This window comes from Anser anser, assembly GCF_964211835.1.
Source record: "Anser anser genome assembly, chromosome: 16".
NCBI classification, from domain to species: domain Eukaryota; kingdom Metazoa; phylum Chordata; class Aves; order Anseriformes; family Anatidae; genus Anser; species Anser anser.
Window position 1 is genome coordinate 4,656,685 of NC_139737.1, and position 19,416 is coordinate 4,676,100.

Sequence of the window (19,416 nt, forward strand, 5' to 3'; positions counted from 1 at the left end):
TCTCATGATTTTAACGTGGTTATGCCTGGTCACACTTTAAATAGAGATTAAAAACATCAAAAGAAAATCAAGTACATCTTATCCTCAGTTACTCTCAAATTCACATAAATTTTCTTTTGACCAAATTTATCTCTATTTTTTTTTTTTAAGGAGAACACTTCCACTCCATCTTATAGCAAAGCTTAAGAAATTGACACAATGTTGCTTCTCCAATACAATATCCATAAGTATATACAGATATTAGAGAAAGCATCCCTGGAAGAAAGGCTCAGAAGTAAAAATTTACATCTGTCTAAATCAACGTTTTTCCAAAAACAACTCACATATTTATATTAAGTATATATTGCAAGTAATAATAAATTAAAAATTTACCTAGAAGTTCCATTGTTTTATTTCTTATTGAAAGCTCATATTTGCAAAATATGATATATATGAAGTACATGATTTAATTTCAGACTATGTTTATATTACATTTCCAGCTCACAATTTGATTTGACTTTTTCAAGCTGCTTTCCTCAAATTTATTTGACCTCTGCACACAGAAGAAATGGTCTAATTTAAAATGCTCTAAATAAGTTTCAGCTTTACACTCATGGCCATATTGGATACAAGCATGCCTCATAACTCCTGATAGTGTCTGTTATCTGGGAAAATATACGAGATCATTCTGGTATAATCTTTTTCTAGGCTTTATTAGTCTTATAAATTATGTGTCAACATTTTTTCCAGCTATCCAGTGGCAAAAAGCATATGGAAATAACTGCTTTTTCTAATCATTCAGCCAATGAAAATTAGAAAAGGGGGTTTTCTTTGAAATATGAAGAAAATAAGCATTCTGAATGTTGATATTGATTCTTCCTATTGTCCCCTTCCCAGGGTGAAGTTTGTCCACACTACTGTCTCCCATAACGGATAACATACTTATAAAAAGGGTCAGTCAAATCTTTAAGCTTTCCACAATGAATGTTTAGACCATTACATGACCACTCCATAGATGCACTACATGCACCCATGCATTAAATAATAAGTTAAAAATGCATATAATAAGAAACTTCCACTTTTCCCATAACTGCAGGTTTTTTTCCATTGTTCCTCCTGCTCTCACATTGTCTTGTTAAGAACCACCAGTTACTTGAGAGCTTTGAATTCAACACAAAGATCCAGAGAGGAGGGAGACACGAGGGTTGGGGTGGTTTCAGTTATAATTATATCCTTATAGAATATATTCAGCATTGATATTCCTTCTTAGTAGTTATCAATTTGACCTCTAATGAATAGAACAGATTTATGGGAAACTCATTAAGGAGTCAGGTTATGACTTCAGTGAATCATACTGACTGATAATTAACAGCATATATTGAGCAATTTATGAGAGCTCAGAAAAATTGAACTTCTGCACTGTGAACTTTAATATAGTACAGAGACGAGACAGTTAATCTACTATTAGCTGTTCACAGGAACAACAAGAGAAAGCCGTGGTCAGTCTTGATTCCCCCAAAGGTTCGCTTCTCCCCCTTAGAACTCCTCTCCACTCGCTACAAGAAGAATGCATAGGAAATGACAACTAGTATCTAAGTATCAAACTTGGAAGGGTCAATATACTTACAAATTGTATTTACTAATTAATACTTAGTAATTATATAATAATTACTGTAAGTTGTTTACTGTAATGTTATTTCAAATGTTTTAGCTGAATAAATATGCAGAATTCTAGGCTTAAAGAGCAAATTTCAGTTTTCAGTGAAACTGAACAACCAAACATTGAAAATTACATGAGCATAACTACATTCTCCAGACTAAAAATATACTATTGTCCTTTCTTAATAACATGCTTAGAGTGTATTATTCATAAATTGCCACTAGAATGAAGTGTGATGGTTTAAAAAAATTAAAATCTTCATTGCTGTAGAAGAAAATCTGAGACTTTCTGGAGGACATGCCCCACAGAAGTCACAGAGAATACAATTTTAGAGTAAATATGTCATTTGCTTACACAGATTCATCCAGGTAGATTCAGTGAGGGACTGGGGCCCTCAATCTGTGTGCTACTGCTCAGTTGTGCGTCAGTTAAAAACATCTGACTTTATTTATGTGAACAATCTCACTGATGCCTCAAACTCACAAATCTAAAAGCGTGATTATTTCATTGATTTTACAACGAATGCTAACTCACTGCTACAGTATTATTCTGGTTCTTATTATGAGAAAAAATAGCATTATCTTACATTGTTTCCAATTGTGAAATACAGAAATAATTCTCTATAACAATTTTTAAAAGCAGAAGAAAAACAGAATCCTTGGTATTCTACAAGTTGGAAAGCAAAGTTATATTTTATCATCTTGCAGAAACACTTTCTTCAGAAGAGAGCAGCAAGATATGCAAACAAAAAAAATATTTTACATTTACTTCAATAAGGAAAAATTATGCACAGAGCTGATCAGGGCAGCAAAGAGGCAGTCCACTAGTATGAATTCATCACAAAATCTTGTGTCTGATTTGTGACAGAATCCTTCAAGGGGAAAAAAATAAAATTCACAGTGAGTCAAAGGTAGGAAGAGCAGTACATAATTTTCTTGGACTTCAATAACACTTTATCAAAAGCAGCACACAAAAGAAATAAATGTACTTGATGATCTTATAGTGGGAGAAAGCTCCTTGAATCGGCAGAAATGTGTTGGATTCAGTAGAAGAAGGGAACATTAAACTGTAAAGCACCTGAAAGGAAAATTCAGAAAATACTGTGGAGATTATTATTCTTAAACATTTCTTTATATTTTTTATTTGAGAATGCCTAAGGTTTTGTCAGCTTTGTCTACCAGGCATACATTGAACTGCAAAGTGAAAATAATCTCTAGTTGATTTTTTTCTTGGAAGTTCATGGCTAGATTTGTTTTTCTTGTTGTTGTTGTTTTGTTTTTTTTTTTTTGTTTTATTATTTTGCGCAGAATCAGAAATAGAAAACCAACATGGGAAAGTCAAATGGGGCAGCAACGAAAAGGAAAGACGGTGTAGTTTAGATGCCCTGTGAGCATACCTGCCACAGACTTCTGGGCATATCATTTAATCTTCCTCCATCCTTGTTCCTTATATGTTAAAATAAGGTCACACTACTTCAACAGATGAAAAAGGATAGGCATGGTGTCTTACTAACTAGGACAAACAGGTAAAGCTTAAATAGAACAAAAACTTTCTTGCCATATAAATGCAAAAATAACTAATATATATAGTAAGGATATTTCAGTTATATGGTTCAAGAATACGATGGCCATTTAAAGAGATGTTCCTTGCACAAACAGAAAAGAACTCACGAAAAAGGCCCATCACTGCCCTACAGATGTGGGTAAACCTATCTTAACAGTTTCTATTATTTTTTACTTCAGAGTGAGATAGTAGAAAGGCTTTAAAGATTACTGATGGCTTGTGTATTAATCTTCCTTTTCCCACTTCAAGCACAGACTAACTCCTGCATTCATGTTTTCTTGAGACAGGCTACAGATCTAATGAACTGTTCTACTTTTATTTCGTTTCTGTGAGGACGCTCTTTGACATGAACAGCTCTTGAAGAAAACCATAGATAGGATTTTGCTTGTTATTAATTTCCAGTGTTGGAAAATGTGACAACTACACATTATGTAGACAACTACAGAAGGATTCAGAGCAAAGTTACTTTGAATATTCTTTATATTCTGAATTCCTTACTCCATTATATACTAAAACTGCTGTGAGAACACAACTCCAGTTGGATCCAAATTCCAATTTGAAACCCACTGTAAAGTGCATCCTTGCAAGAATGCATAATTAGGCAGCATTTGTTAGAGTCAATTTGAATGCATAAATTATTGAACATAGGTTAATTTGGGTTGGATTAAAAGCACCACCTGTTCACTCCTATAAAAAAAAGTGCCATAATATCTATCTCAGTGAAGTATTTAATCCTTACATGTTTGGTTTCATCCACTCAGTATGCAGTTGGTTTATGAATATCCTCCACTGCTCAGAGAGTCAACATGTGCCCCATTTATTGAAAACATAAGCAATATATTGCCTTTGCTTTTCACGAGCCTGACAGTGAAGTACTACAATTCAAAATGTGTTTTCCAGCTGGGGAAAGCAATGAAGATAAGGGTAGCTTGGACACATGTACCAGTGTGTGTAAAGGCTTAAATTGCTGGAAGGCAAACTGCTGTTCATCAGTAAAGTTCAGAGCACTAGTTATAGTTACTGCTTTCTATGGAGCTCTTGAGATGCAAGACTTAATGACTGCTAGAAAACAGTTACTTAACTAAAGCCTTTCACAGAAGTTGTAGCATTCTGCTCCTAGCAATAGCTGTTGCATACCAGACTGCTGTGGAAAATATTCCTTTTGTCTTCTCCTGTAGACCTTTTTTTTTTTTTTTTTCCAAATGACAAGCTTAAAAATGGTTTTACAACTGTGAAGTTTAAAAACTGTCTCTGTAGACTGCAATCACAAGCAATCACTATAGATTTCAATGCAAATCTTTTTCCGCTGAATTTTTCATCTCCAACGCTCTGATGAACCCTCAACTTGCTTTTCAACTGATGAGACAATGAAAACTCACAACTTGAGAGGAGAAACAGAAGATTATGAATCACCTAAAATCTATGAGGATCCACAGGACATGGATCCTGTGGTACTTTTATAAACAAGGAGATTCATAGCCACACCTTAAAAAGAACACCAGCTGTCATATACTGCTCTTTTTTTTCCATCTTAGTGCAGACTGTCTATTCTATAGAGTCTTGCACACCTGGAAGTGGCTATTTTATCAAGGTACAGGTTAAAAGTTTATAAGGTAACAGTTACTGAAATAAACAGTCTAACAAAAATATTCATCAAATGCAGTTTGGAAACAACAGTGGAAGAATTTATAAAAGAATTTCTCCTTTAAGAAGTATTCCAGGGACACTGTCAGTTCTTCAAACAAGACAAGGTGAGTTGTACATAATACAAAAGCATTACTGTCAGAAGCATGAGATGTTCAAAGCGGCAACACATTTAAAGCCTCTCAATGTAGGGGACACTGTGGGTATTCTGTGGAGACTGGGTTCACAGACACCCTCTCTCCTCTTCTGATTATTGGATTTAAAACCCCAAGTATTCAGTTTCATCAGAGATATTAAAAAAGAACCCAGGAAAACAAGCCCAGAACAAATAAATAAATAAAACTACCACGGCTACAAAACATGAACATAGCAACAAGGTAGCAATAAGATTAAAATGTTCTTCAAAAAGGGAAAATAAGCATTTTAGGATTATTTTTCTGACAGAATAGAATGAGAGCACAAGAGAACATGCATGTGTAGGAATCCTGAGAGTAGCGGCCAGGCATTCCGTCTTCCTCCTGCTTCTGTTCATTCCTCCACTTTGATATCATGACATTTAATTCTATGTCTTGCTGGTTTAACTGGCAGAGATATGCAAAGAAAGCAAAAGCTTTATGAAGCATGCGTATGACAGAAGTAACAGGGACACAAATTTAATATGAACCAAATTTTGAACAAAGGTGGGTCATTCAGTTTTTCTTTGCTGGAATTAGGCCTTCGTGTTTGAAAACGTTATTTCAGGTAGCCTTACTGCCATAAGCTTAAGCTGGTCTTTATAGCTCTGGGAGCTCAGTCTGAATTCAATAAAGTGATATGTAAAGTACTGGTCCCTCAAATCCCAGCAGTCTTCTGAGAAAGTATCCTTATTTATAAAGACAGTTATCCCACTTCAAGGCATGAACTTCTAGAAACTCACTCAGCTGGACAAAGAGAATAGACCTTTCTCACAGTATGTGGCAGAGACTGGCACTAAGCACTAAAGATACACGACTCTTGGTGATCTCATCCTGTAGCTGTTCATGCAAAAAATTGTTTTTCTCTTTCACTTCCCACAGATCCAGGCCTTTTGATTTTGGTTTGATGTGAGGATTCAGAAACATAACTGTGAAATCAACTTGGTTTCACCTGGCTTGAAGTCAAAACCAGTCAGTTTTATACACTTCCCATCACACTTAAAAGCCTGTTCAGTCCAACCAATCTTTTCACAACACTCACGCAAATTTTCAATTTGTTAGTGAATGCAAAGAAAACCTCATTAATGTAGGAGGGCTACAGAATCCTCCAGTTACTCCAAGTCTAATTTACCTAATCAGCACTACAGCTTACAAGCTCCAGCATTTGCACTTATCACATAGTAAATATATATGTTTGTTAAGAATCTTTTTATTTCTATAAAGTAGCAAAAAATTTTTAGCATTTTTCTTTTGATGTCATGTCATCTACCAGACAAATCCAGGCTTTTTTTTTTTTCCCCATATATATATATTTATATATATATATTTTATTCAGGAGGATGCAAAATAGGTAGAGAGACTACATTTGTATGTTTATGATTTTTACTTAAAAAGTAGCAGCTTACATAAATCCTCAGGTATGTAAGATTAATTGTTTGCTTTCTAATCCCTGTTCAAAAGAAGGCATCCGCTTTTACATTTAGATCAGGTTTTAGCATCCCTTTTAAAGCATTTGACAAAAATTAAAAATGCAGATACCTGTACATCAAAAAAAAAAAAAAAACAACTTGTAATTCTATTGATAGTCATCTGCTATTTAGTACATCTTTGCAAGAACCATGATGAGCTGTCACACATTACCTGTTTGTTACAATATTTGCCTTGGTGATAAGGATATTTTCCACTAAGGTAGACAATCATACATATTTTACAAGGGAGAGATTGGCATTTCAAGCACTAACACAGATCTGAGTTATCACGCTAAAGCCTCAATATTAAATGGGAAAGTAAATCTATGGGAATGTGCCCCAAGTTAAGCCATTGTGTTTAGAGAATTAGTGAACAAGCAAGCCTATGAAAGTATGCGGAGTTGAAAAAACTCTTGACGTGGCAATTCTGCTTACATGGGCAAGTCCAGTTAAATGAACAGTCAGGACATTCCTAAAAAAACTTGGTTCCACTACCCTACAAACTTATTTCAAGAAAATAAATAAATAAATAAATAAATAAATAAATAAAGCTTAAAAATGCTCATATATCCAGACTTCCAACTCTGGCAAACCAATTTTATTCATTTCCTCTTAGTCATTCCTTTCCTGAGACTGTTCAAATTTACATGCATTTGTAGTGCTTCAAAAACCTGTTCCCTTGGACAGGTGCTTCCCTTGTCTTGTACTTGGGTGAGACAAAGATGTAGCTCACCTTTACCTCAGTAAAACTGTTGAGCAAAAAAACGAACTGATATTTCTCACTTTGCTTCTTCCATAACTCAAATTCATGCTGAATGTTTATTTGAATGTTGTAATCTAATGACCACGGAAGTGTGAAAAAAAATCATAAGGGCCTGGAAACATCTCATCTCATATCCCAAGGCAGAATCAAGTATCAACATTGAGACTCTACACGTGAAACACTGCTTGTATTAGTACCTCCTAGCTTCTACCTAAGTTGGAAGCTTTTAATTGAACTTGGGAATTGAGGTTTTCTTTAATACTTAATTACTCCATATTTTATTGGAGTAACTCCACATTTCATAATCTCAAATAACATAATACATGTCAAACCAGTAAGTCCCTCCATGGCATGTGCATTGGCATCAAACACACTGCCAGCGCTGACTCAACTATTTTCCATTCAATTACAGAACACACTGATTTTCCTGCTGATTCACCTGAAATTCAATTTCTCATTGAGAATTCATCTAAATTACTTGCCCATAAGTTAACATTGAATGCTAACACAGACATTGAATTATATTATCTTCCAGCGACTAGAAGATGTAATTGCAGCTGACAAGGTCTGCTTTATTTCTTCTGCTTTTCAATTTTTATTTAACTGATCCTGCCTTTTAAATGCAATACTCTGTGGCCAAAAGAAATACTTTATTTTGTAGGACTTATGATGCATCACAGCAGGTCACACAATCAATGCTTCTGTTTCATCTACTAAATACGGTTCAGACATCTCATGAGCAGTCTGGTGGACTACAGACAAAACAGTCTGTTAACCGTTCCTGTTTTCACTCACTAAAAAAACTATTATCTTGAAATTACATTTCAGTACATGAAACAGATATTCTTCTGTTAGCACAGTCACCAGCAGGCAAGTAAATTAAATTCGTAAAAATACAATCCATGTAAGATCAAACAGAAGTATCTTGATAATTCCTAGAAGGATTAGCACATTATCTACCATATCCTTTTTTCTTTCATAATGTTATTTGGCATGTGTCATGAAAAGCAAAATTCAAATAAAATTTTAAAATTCAATCCAAATTTTAATTTAATTTTCCCAATGCTACATAACTAAACTAAGACAGTAATCCAGAATCCTGGATATTCATAGTATCTAACCAAACCTGATTAGCAATGAAAATTTCATCTGTAATTCATTAGAAAAGTATTTCTTGCAAAATGAACAGAATAATCTCTTCAACTCTTCAATGAAAATAACACAAGATTGGTATCTGCTATAGTGTTTTGAATATCTTTACACTGACACAATGAAAGATGCACACAAATGCATCTATTACCCATAAATTTCAAAACAGCCAGATGTATTGTGCTTTTATTTGTTTTTAATAAAAATTGTCTTCCAAAAGCAAATTCTGTGTTTATCTCAATGGAAGGGGAACTAAAAACTTCAGTTATTTGTATGCTTCAGAGCAGTTGAACCTGTGATACATATGGCCTATCCAGCAGATTTCTTTCAAAGTCATCAAAACTACGGTCTCTGGAGTATTTGCAAATAATTTCATGATTTAGTTGTCCCAAGAATCAAAAGAAAATTCAGAATACTGAAATCATAGTCAGGGCTACATACTGAACAGAAAGTTTGCCAAAGGAAATTATCCAAACAGGAATTTTCTGGCACAATTAGCAAGCAGGTGCATTCATACATGCATTACTCCAAACTGCAACTGTATTTTCCTATGTGTATGTGAAGTGTTCTTCTAAATAGAAGACGCTTGCCCAAAACATACTGAGGAAGCTATTCTTCCATGTAGATTGCAAATGCAGAGAATTACTTCTGAAAGAAAACTAGAAATGTTAAGAAAATGTGTGCTGTTCCTTTTATGCTAATATTGCCCTGGATTTTGGCATATTCAGCCTCTAAATAAGTTAGTGCCTGCAATGTTTTGTCTGCTGCATTCTTAAATTAACATGTTACTAAAAATGGCTGAAGAACTGCTATTTTTAATGATACTTATATCACTAAAAAGGAATAAATTGCAAGACTTGTTACTGTTGACTATGACACAATACTTTTGGTACATTTTCAGGCTTGGTTTTCCCTATGGCATAACAGATTCCCTTTCCTGTTTTTATTCCTTAATACTCATGGATAATTTAGTAATCAGAGAGGAAACTCCAATCTAATTTCATTGTTTATACTATAGGCTGTTCAGAGAGTCCTCCTTCAAAGTCAGTGTTTTCAATTTGAAGCAAAAATAGGGCCAGTAGTTATTCTCCATGAAGGAACTTGGAAGCCAAAGTTTTAACTTCATGCAGGGAGGAATGGGCACAGGATCTGCAATTTCAGTAGTTTTGAAGAAGTATATTCTTCCATTCCTATCACTGGTTACATCAGCTTTGCTTCTAAGTGATATCTACCAATACAGATATATCATTGATACAACTCTGTAGATGATACCAGCTAAGGTTGAAAAGCTGTGTTAGAGCACAAAACTCCAGGACTCATTCAGGTTACATCATAAAATGGATCCTATAAAGGCCTGCTGTTGATTCCAGAAACCAACTCAAATCCTGTTTGATCCGGGTAGCTGCTGCCAGTGGGCTGAACTGGCAACCACCTCTGCTCCTACCCTCTGCAGTAGTGTTGGCAGAGGATTATAGACAAATTGGTCCTGGAGATCTCCAGCAAATTGGTAAAATAATAGAGTTAAACAAATTCATTAGCAAAATGCCAATAACACTATTGTCCAAACATGGATGTGTACCTATCAATGTCAGCTGAAATTGCATAGGTCTTAAGCCATGAGGTAGAAAAGTAACTTTCCATCAAGACATGTCTTGTGGTTTTTCTGTATTCAAGCATTATGAGCTCCTGAATTATTACAAATGCTGACACTTGAGGACTGACTAAGCTTGTGGGAACTAGATGTACTTCTCTAGATGATTACAAACCATTCATCTGGCTAATGTGAGGCCAAATTTGGCCTGACTGCCTGGCTCAAGGGAATATAATTAACTCTGCAGTCAAGTTGCATTTGGAAAGTAGGATGAGCCCCAAGAGGTGCACGCACATGTGAGAGAGCTAATGCTGCCACCCAGCGTATAGAAATGGACTTGCAATGAACATCAAGACTTTTTTTTTTATATTATACACACCCTTCTAAGCAACCATTCGAAAGATAAAAAATAATAGGAAGATACATAAATAGATTTTAAAAATGCCCTACATCTGTGACCTGTTGGAAAACAATTCTTTACATACTCACACTGAAACATCCTCAGTAGTAAGGGATGACCTTAGGAAACCATGTTTGAAAACAGCTAAGTACATTTAAGCGTTATTGATTGCACAAGTAATAGCGCCAAAAGTGATTACACAGTGTGGTACTTACAAAGATAATTACACTTCAGAAAATCAAAATTAATTTGTACACTTCTGCTACACTTTTAAAGTTGTTGACATTTCATTGTAGTGCTTCTAATGAAATGAAAATTATTAATAATTGTTTCTACTTCAGTGTGACAAATGTCATTTAGGTTGTGAATTTGTCAGTGCCTCATCAGATGACTAAGTTGACTTTTGGCTCATGTTAATATTTGAAAGGTTATTTGTATTTTTTCAGATTCAAGCTTACACAGGCCAAATGAATTATGATGCTAGTTACTAATAGTGAAGCACCTTGTGTTGTGTAGTTCTCTTTTCTTAGAAATCACATGAAAAAGTGTTTAAAACACACCAAACACACACAATGCCAAATGGAGTTCTCTGGAGAGAAGATCAAAGAGCTTAATTTACACTGTTTCACTGTTAAAGTGGATTGAAGAATTAAACTAGTATAAGTCATGTAACACCAGGACCACTATTTATTCCTTTCCAAACTTGAGTCTAATTTTGATATATAATGAATTACATGGCTCAAATACGGAAAATTATCAAATAAATAAGAAAAATGCAGCACACAGAAGATCTACTGTGTAAAGTAAATGTTGAATCATGTATGCCTCAGTGTTTGTCTCACACAACATATTCCTATATACATTTATATAATCAGTATAAATAAAATAATGATGTTTTTAAAATATTGCAGTGAACATATTTTGTCGAATACCCTTAGAGTACTTTAAAAGCATTAAACAACTACAATTCACATAATCTCTGAAGATCCTTACTATTCATATTTCATAGTCAGGTGAACTGACAACCAGATCATTTGACTAGGCAATTACAGTGAACCAATCAAAAAGCTACAAACAGAATTTTGGAAGACTTGCCTCCAAATCACTCAAACAGTTCTTATCTACTGCCCATGACTCTGGCATGGGTCTTTCTGCTTCAGAGGACACCCTACCAAGATTCAAGTTACTTTCTAATAGCGGATCTACAAAAGCACTGAGCAAAACATCTGATTTTCAGTGATTTAAGGGACAAAATCCATGAGACTAAAAATATATAACCTTCACTATTTGGCAAACACATTTTGCACCACTACCATTAATTCATAGATGGACAGAAGTGGATAATTTATATCCAAAGATCAAAGCAATTGTTTTGTCTAAGTGCTGTTAGAGCAGCACTTTCAGTCATTATGAAAACGATGACATTAGGCTAAGAAAACTTGCCTGGATACATAGTGGTTTCCTAAGAAAGAAGTATTATCCAGAGCCAGTTTTGTAAAATCAAAGCCTCGTGCAATGATGGCTGTATTAATATTTTAAAAGTTTTCTCATTTTTCCAGAACTTATTTCACTAGCTCTGATTGATGATAAAACCTTGGTTGCAGATGCTGCACAGAATATAGCAGTCTGCCACAGATCTGCTTTGCCTGTACTCAGGGGAATGAGTATTCCTACTTTTCCAGTTGTTGCCATAAATCCAAATGACATATTAACAGGTTTGAAAGAACAGCTTGCGTAAAGCTAGCCACTCTGTAAGCATATCTTTGTTTACAGGAGGAAAAAAATAAAAATAAAATAAAGTAATAGTAAATATGTTTTTAACATCTTTCCTCTAAATCTGGGTAGAATTTTTATTCCTTTGTTAATATTGTAGGCACATCATCAACATGTTTTCCTTCAATCTGATTTCTATTATACTCCTTGCAATTAGAGACAGCAAAGAAAGGGCTATTTAAGCAACTTGTTTTCTCAGAGATATAATGAGTATATTTTCTATATATTTTCTTGGATATCCAACATGATGACAAAAACAATGTGATTGGCCAAATTATGGTTGCAAGTAAGCAGCCAAATATCTTGCATAGCCAGATATCTTTTGATTATAAGAATGACCCATTTCTCATCCACTCTGATAATGAGCCTTTTCACTTTCAGTATATGAGCATAGTAGAATGCTTGCCTCAGTTCTCCCTTTACATTCTCATCAGCAGCTTCCTGATTTGACTTTTAGCTAGTCAGTAAGCTAAAAATGAAGATTAAATAGGCTGAAAAACTACATTTTATTTTCATCTTAAGCTTTTTTCTTCTATTCTATTCACCTGTAAAACTGTTTTTATCCCCGTTCAGTGTTATCACACTCATGGTATTTTGATTGGTGATGTTTATTTCCCCTACAGTCCCAGTTCTCAGGCTCTTAAGATTGTTTGAGAATCCCAACTTCAATTTAAAAATCCTTATATTGCTAGCTCTCAGCTTCTGGAGAACAGTATGAACGCATGACTCAAGTGTACTCTAAAAGCTCTATATGAAAGGCAAAGAAAAGGTTTACCCTGACACCCTCCTCCCCCCGCCCCCCCCCCCCCAAAAAAAAAAAAAAAGATTCTTAATGTATTCTCTGAATGGCTTGATTTTTTATTTTTTGACTTTTGATTTTTTTTTTTTTAATTGCTAGGTTTCATGAAGCTATTATCCATAAGTGCTGCGTTCTGATTGTAAGCATGTATTTTATACAAGTGTTGCAAGCCTGGTGCAATGTAGAAGAGACCAAGTATTTCTGGGAAATACTGTCAGGATAAGCACATGGATAGTATTAAACAGCCAGTGACATTACCTCAGTTTTATCATATTTTCACACCAGTGACATATAAAGAGGGAGGCACTGGGGTCGTTTTTACTTTGGTGACATAGCTCACTTACTTATGTAAGCTTTGTGACCTGACAATGTTATTTATATGCAGCCTCCTCCATCAAAACCAATCTTGAACTTTCATTTTGCCATTGAGGTTACTCAACAAACTACCTTCCCTCAAGATACCAGTAAGGACCCTGTTGGGAAGAACATTCCAGACCATACTCTCCTTCATTCACCTCAATGCAGGAAAACAACTGCTCCGCCAACACCTACTCTGCCCTACCTACCTTTACCACAGCACAATCCAGCTGAAGAATGTTTCTGTACACTTTGTTACAATAACACTGAAAATATTGACTAAACTTCTGCTTAAAGAACATACTTCAGGCAGAGCTCCTATTGAACCATCATTGAGCTACTATATAGCTGCCACATCCTGTGAGAGAAAAACCTCTCAAGGCCTACCTCAGCCAGCTACTCCTAGCTTCTGAGCAGGAACCAGGCTGGTTTCCCCCTTCACGATTTATACCTGCAGAGACAGGTTAAACAGGATATAAAGCAACAAGGAAGTAAAGCCACAAAAAATTTTGAGGGGGAGGATAGTGGCTGTCTGTATTGTTCCCCCTCACCCTGCTATGGGGGCAGCCTTAGCTGGGGTCTTAGGGTGTGTTGGTTAAACTCACTCAGGTGCAGCTCCAGCCTAGCTGAGGACCAAATTTCCGTGCCTGGAGAGCTTATATGTTGCAGCAAGTGTTGCTGTTTATCACATTGCTTCACAGACTCTCTCGTAGTCTGTGAGGCACTAAACTAAAATGGCTTCTGTGTGTGCTTCTAAGGCCTGGTGAGGATGGCCTCTCCTGTTTCTAGCTGGCCCAACTAGTCTAGACCTTACTGTGCTGTAGTTTCTCTCTTGGTGACAGAACTTTCAGCCATGCCTGCAAGTAGTAGTGCCCTGCATCTGGAGGACTCTGTCTTTTAGCCTAGTAGATTGTAAGCGCTCTGTTTGTGCCTCATGTGTAGCTCTGGTGTTCTGTGGAGAGACTGCTGCACTGGGGTGGTGCTGGTGGCTCAGGGATAGATGCTGCTACAGAGGGAGCTGGCAGAGTCCTCAGATGCCATAGCATGGAATTACCTGGCTTTCAGTAAGCCTCTGTCTAACTCGAGTTTTGTGAATGTTTTGTGAATACCTGGCTGCTATACGTTCCTGGGTGTGGAGAAAGAAAGAAGCTTCTTTTTTGACCCCAAAGCCCTACTTTCACAGACTCAAATAATATAAAACTGGTTTCATGTTGAATCCCACATGCGGCCTCTAATGCCTTCACATGAATGTGTCTCTCACAGGCTCCTCGCAGGATGTGGTGGTCCTTCTTTAAGTGTTCTCCTAAAGAAGGTGAGGTGTGAGGGAAGCCGCCTCTGTCTGTAGCTGTGTTTAAAATAAATACATATCTGGTTTAGTCAACTGTGTGTGGAATACAAAATAAAAAGAAACATTTTATTTTAAGAATTGGCATACATAACAAAATTGAAAAGTAAAAAGTCCTGTATTTTGTCTTTTTAAAATCTGTGGCCTGTTAAGCTTGGGTGCGGGAAATCTCAATGACCACAAGATGGGAGAAAGGAACAATATGTGGAATTGCTGTTTCTCTGACTCAAAATTGCTTTATTTTCATGGCATGGTTATTCCAGAGCTCATAGTGATGCCTTGAGCTCTACACAAACGCCTGTGTCTGGAGAACTTATGAACTGGTTTGCTAATTACAGAGCAGGGTGGAAAGGTTACAGTTAGAAAGCTATAATATAGGCAAATCTGCAAACCTTAATTGTACTTCAGTTTTACTCCTATTGAGGCTGTAGTTGGAAAATCATTTAGAGGTTAGTATATTGCTTAGGGGTATGAATAAAAATCCTTAATTAACACAATAGCAAAGAGCTTTGGTTTCTTATTTGGCCTGAAATATAAAAGCTAGTTAGCTGAGAAACAATATATTCCCCTGAAGTGAAAAATTAGCGCCTTGCTAATATTTCTTTCAAAACCTCTTGATTTTAAATTAAGAATAGTAGTTTTGTGATTAAAGCCCTGGGTAGAAATTCAGTAGAGTTGAGTTCCATTCTCAGATCTGAGCCAGACTCATTATGTGACCCAGGGTTGTGTGTTAGTTACCAGGGCTAGCTTTTCAGCACCCATCTGCTTTTAATTACGGGCACAGTACGCTTGAGAAATCGCCACTGGGACTAGTAAGACTTTCTCCATTAGCTTCAGTTGACTTTGGATCAAACACTTTTATCTTTCCATTTCCTAAATGTATGTACGGAGAACCAGGCTCTCTATTTAACTGGCATGTTGGAAGGGTGTTTTAATTAGCATTGTGTGCTGCTGAGATATTCCAGAGAAGGGAGTTGCAAGTATTTACATCGAGACATACATTTATTACAATAAATTATCATAATGTAATACCACTGTCTTGTTAATTCAATTTGTCAGAGTAACAATTTTGCAACTTTCTAATCATTATGAGCTACCATTACTTGGTTTTAAAATCTCTAACTTTCTATGCTATTATGAAACGATGATTAAACTATATCCAAATATTTACAGCCACCCAAATAAAGTCTTTGAAAGCACCTAAGTAACTGAAAAAAATATTGTTTTCCAAAAATATAGGAAGAGAATTCTAGAGCACATCTGCTTAGGACAGGATCTGGCTTCTGCTGGCCTATACAATAAAACATGTAAATAGAGTTTACCTGGCTTATGGCTTTTCCTTTCCAAAATTAGGACATCTGTATATGGAGAAACTCGTTGTATGACTACTGGAAGATGAGAGAAGCAGACAACAAGTTTTATCCATTCCCAAGTGATGAAGGTTTCAAGAAATTCCAGAAGTTAAATTCTTCCAACTTTCTGAAAGGTAAAATTAATCTGTTATTGAGAAGCTTCTGATATTGATAACTGCATGTAATAGCTCCTATTCCTGAAGTGAAGTGAATGGATGAAAAATTCTCAAGCTTAAAATTCATAAAATACCGCTGCTTGTTGTATCTGAAAGGAAAAAAGCACTTCGCACATCTCTGTGCAAGGTGTATCTTTACTGAAGCTGTGTATTTACCTAGATAGAATATGGTGAGTTGCATCTGAGCTGAAACAATATGAAGTTGTGATGGTGCTTATAATGAATGGAAACACACAAGCATAGATCAATCTGCTCTGTATGGTCTGAACAGCTCTCTAGCTTATTTTGCTGCCATCTTGACCAAGGGATTTCATCAGTGAGCCTTCTAAATTAAATGACAGTTTTGGGGCAAAGACTAGCCCTGGTAACACCTGTGGTCGTTTAAGAAGGTTTGATTCGTATGCTGAGATGAGGTCAGCACTTTCTAAGCTGTTTGTTCTCTCCTGAACTCTGCAGTGAGAAAAAGAGTAAGGTATGAAAAACTCTAGACTATGAATTTGGCATTTGTTTCAGGCTGAGTTCAAAAACACTGGTTAATGAACAAAATTAAAATGATCGCCTTATGGGATTTTAATTATCTTGCATACTTAATTTCTTACAGCTTAATTTGCTGTTCTTTCTTACTATTTACTGTGCATTGTTTTGTTATGTGGTACGTATTTCATTGTAGTATGGTGAACTGGTACTGTTACACATCAGTGGTAGAGAAATCAAGCATGAATTTCCTTGTGCCAAATGACCAACAACTTGTAGGATGTATTCCAGTTCCTCTGTCCCCTCCTGAAAGGGCATAAGGTCTCATCAGTTTGATGGGTGGGATGAAGAGAGAGATTAAGTTGATTAGGAAGTAATGACTGAAGGAAAAATGTATTAAGCTATTTTCATATTCAGAACAGGATCATTATAACCAGAACCTCAGGAGCCGTTATTTTAAGCATTAGTGTATAATGTGGTACAGTACATTAAGTTTTATGTACTGCAACTGGAACCTCAAGATGACTACTGTAAACTTTTAATCTCTGCTAGTTTTCGCAATGACATTTTCTCTTCATTGGGTGATACTCTGAAGTGGTTCTAAGTATACCAGTATGGTTTCTTTGTTAGTGTAAACCAGACTGTATAGATGTTAATGGAGACATTCACATTTATTGATATAAATTAGTTTCATTATGTTCTCACATCATAAATCATAATGGACATCGGGAAAATCATCTGGCAACACTGGTGTAAAAACAGTAAAAATGGGAAATGAATTGACCCAACTATTCATTGTTTAATTGCATAAATGTGTTTGAAGCATGCATGTGCATTTGTATTTCCCCAAGCTGTCTTTCATGATATGAATCATCAAACAGACAAGAACAGGGACAGAAAAAGTAATTTTTTCCTTACAAGAAAAAGGCAGTGCTCACCATGATCTGCCCATTCATTCAAGCGTCTTTCTTTTCTTTTCTGGTTCTTGAGTTTGTCTTCTATGTGAAACTTGGACATAATGACATTAGTCTCCTGTACATGCACGTTTTGATTTTTTTTGTCTATGATGTGTACTGATAGCTCACTTAAATGACTTTATTGATTGAGAAATTACAACGAACTGAAATGGTTGCTTCTAGCTTGACCTTGTCATGACATCTGCTCAAAATAGTAAGATAACTATTACTCGTGTGGATTGAGAAGCAATTTTTAGGTTCATCATTTTAACGAAGTCACTAGACAGGAAAGGCTGTTCTAAGTTAAATCTAGAACCCCTATTGTTACTGACATCCACATTAAATATTTGTAAGTGTTAATATAAAACAAATGCATACTATAAATAATTCACAGGTAAATGCCAGCTATTCAGGCAAGCCTAAACACAGGTTTTATAGTGCATAAACATAGAATACATCTAGCATCGTGCTCCATTTTTACTTCTCAAATCCATACAGTGATTAAACCTTTTTCATGCTGTATTTTGATTCATTATTCCATATAGATATCATAAAAAAGCAGCACTTTCCTTATGTATAAAAAAGACGTTGTGCTCATCAAGAGAATTTGTAAGGAAAATTTCTACAGAATACAGAAACTTGAGGTAGCAGAAAGTACTTAATCATGGCAATGGCTTCTTCAGGTGATTTTTCTTTGTGAAAAACCAAATATGTATTGTATTATTTGTGGATCAGTATATCTAATGTCAGCAGACATTCCTGTTTATTGACTCATTTTATCATGCTGAACTGTCACAAGCTCCTTATTAATCTGTCTCTGAAGGATCAAAATGCTTTAATAAATATGTTAGTTCCTTTAGATCTTAGGCTGAAATGAAACTGTTTGTTAAATGCACTGTGACTTTGAGTGAAGATACCTTTAGAGATTTAAAATGGAGCATGTCATATCTAACACTGACAAAGGAGAATGTATCTTTATTTTAATGGCTAATTAGGACTCAAAGTTTTAAAAAGAAACAACTTTTCTATATGAAATGAAATTTTGTACAATCAATTTATCGAAGGGATACTGGATATTGCAATTTCACAGTGAAAATGCATTGCTTGTGTGGGCTATTCAGACATCAACAGATTCATATACTTTGAAGTCAGTACACGTTTACATATATGACATAAGGGCTCAGGGAGGTTTCCATCTTTCCTTATTATAAAATGATACATGTATTTAGGAATTTGAATTTCTGCTTTCTTCAGGGACATGAAAATGCATACTACTTTATTCATTTGACAGGGATAAAAAGGACGGAGTCATCCATTATACCTTAGATCTCTCCTTTTGTGGGTCAAATTTTTCAGCTTGTTGAGATCTCAGCAACAAGAGGGTTTTTTTGTTTGTTTGTTTGTTTTGATTTTTCATATATATAGGTTTGGAAAATAAACACCCGTCTCCTTTTTTTTTTTTTTTTTTTCCAGAAGTACCTGAATCTTTCTGCATATGCCACTTAGTAGTTTATATGGCTAGAGTTTAATGAATACTTTCTCTTGTAATGCTTGTTGGTTAATTCAGTCTGCCTCTGGAGATGCCCCACAAGTATCAGAAGATGGTCTTTCTTAAATAAATTGGTCTTTGATATTGTACTCGCTGTTGAAATATTGGTTATAGTTACCTAAGTCAGATCAACATCCAAATGTGAAGATGGATTTTTACTGTATTTGTATACTAGTGAACATGTTGCAGATGATCATGTGTGAATAGCCATGCCTGTAAAACTTCTTGGGATTGCTCTTGGCAA

General features: G+C 35.5%; 1 long non-coding RNA gene across 3 annotated transcripts; it reads right to left on the minus strand.

The window, feature by feature from the left end:
* Window positions 1-273: 273 nt before the first annotated feature.
* LOC310882441 lies at window positions 274-16,597 on the minus strand. 3 transcript variants are annotated; one of them, XR_014572964.1, is made up of 4 exons: window positions 16,350-16,597; window positions 15,988-16,144; window positions 13,708-14,665; window positions 274-2,510 (listed from the first exon to the last, which is right to left on the minus strand). It is a non-coding gene; the product is annotated as an uncharacterized lncRNA (long non-coding RNA). The 3 variants fall into 3 exon arrangements; XR_014572965.1 differs by lacking the exon at window positions 274-2,510 and adding an exon at window positions 2,517-2,716; XR_014572966.1 differs by lacking the exon at window positions 274-2,510 and adding an exon at window positions 2,913-5,427.
* Window positions 16,598-19,416: the final 2,819 nt, after the last annotated feature.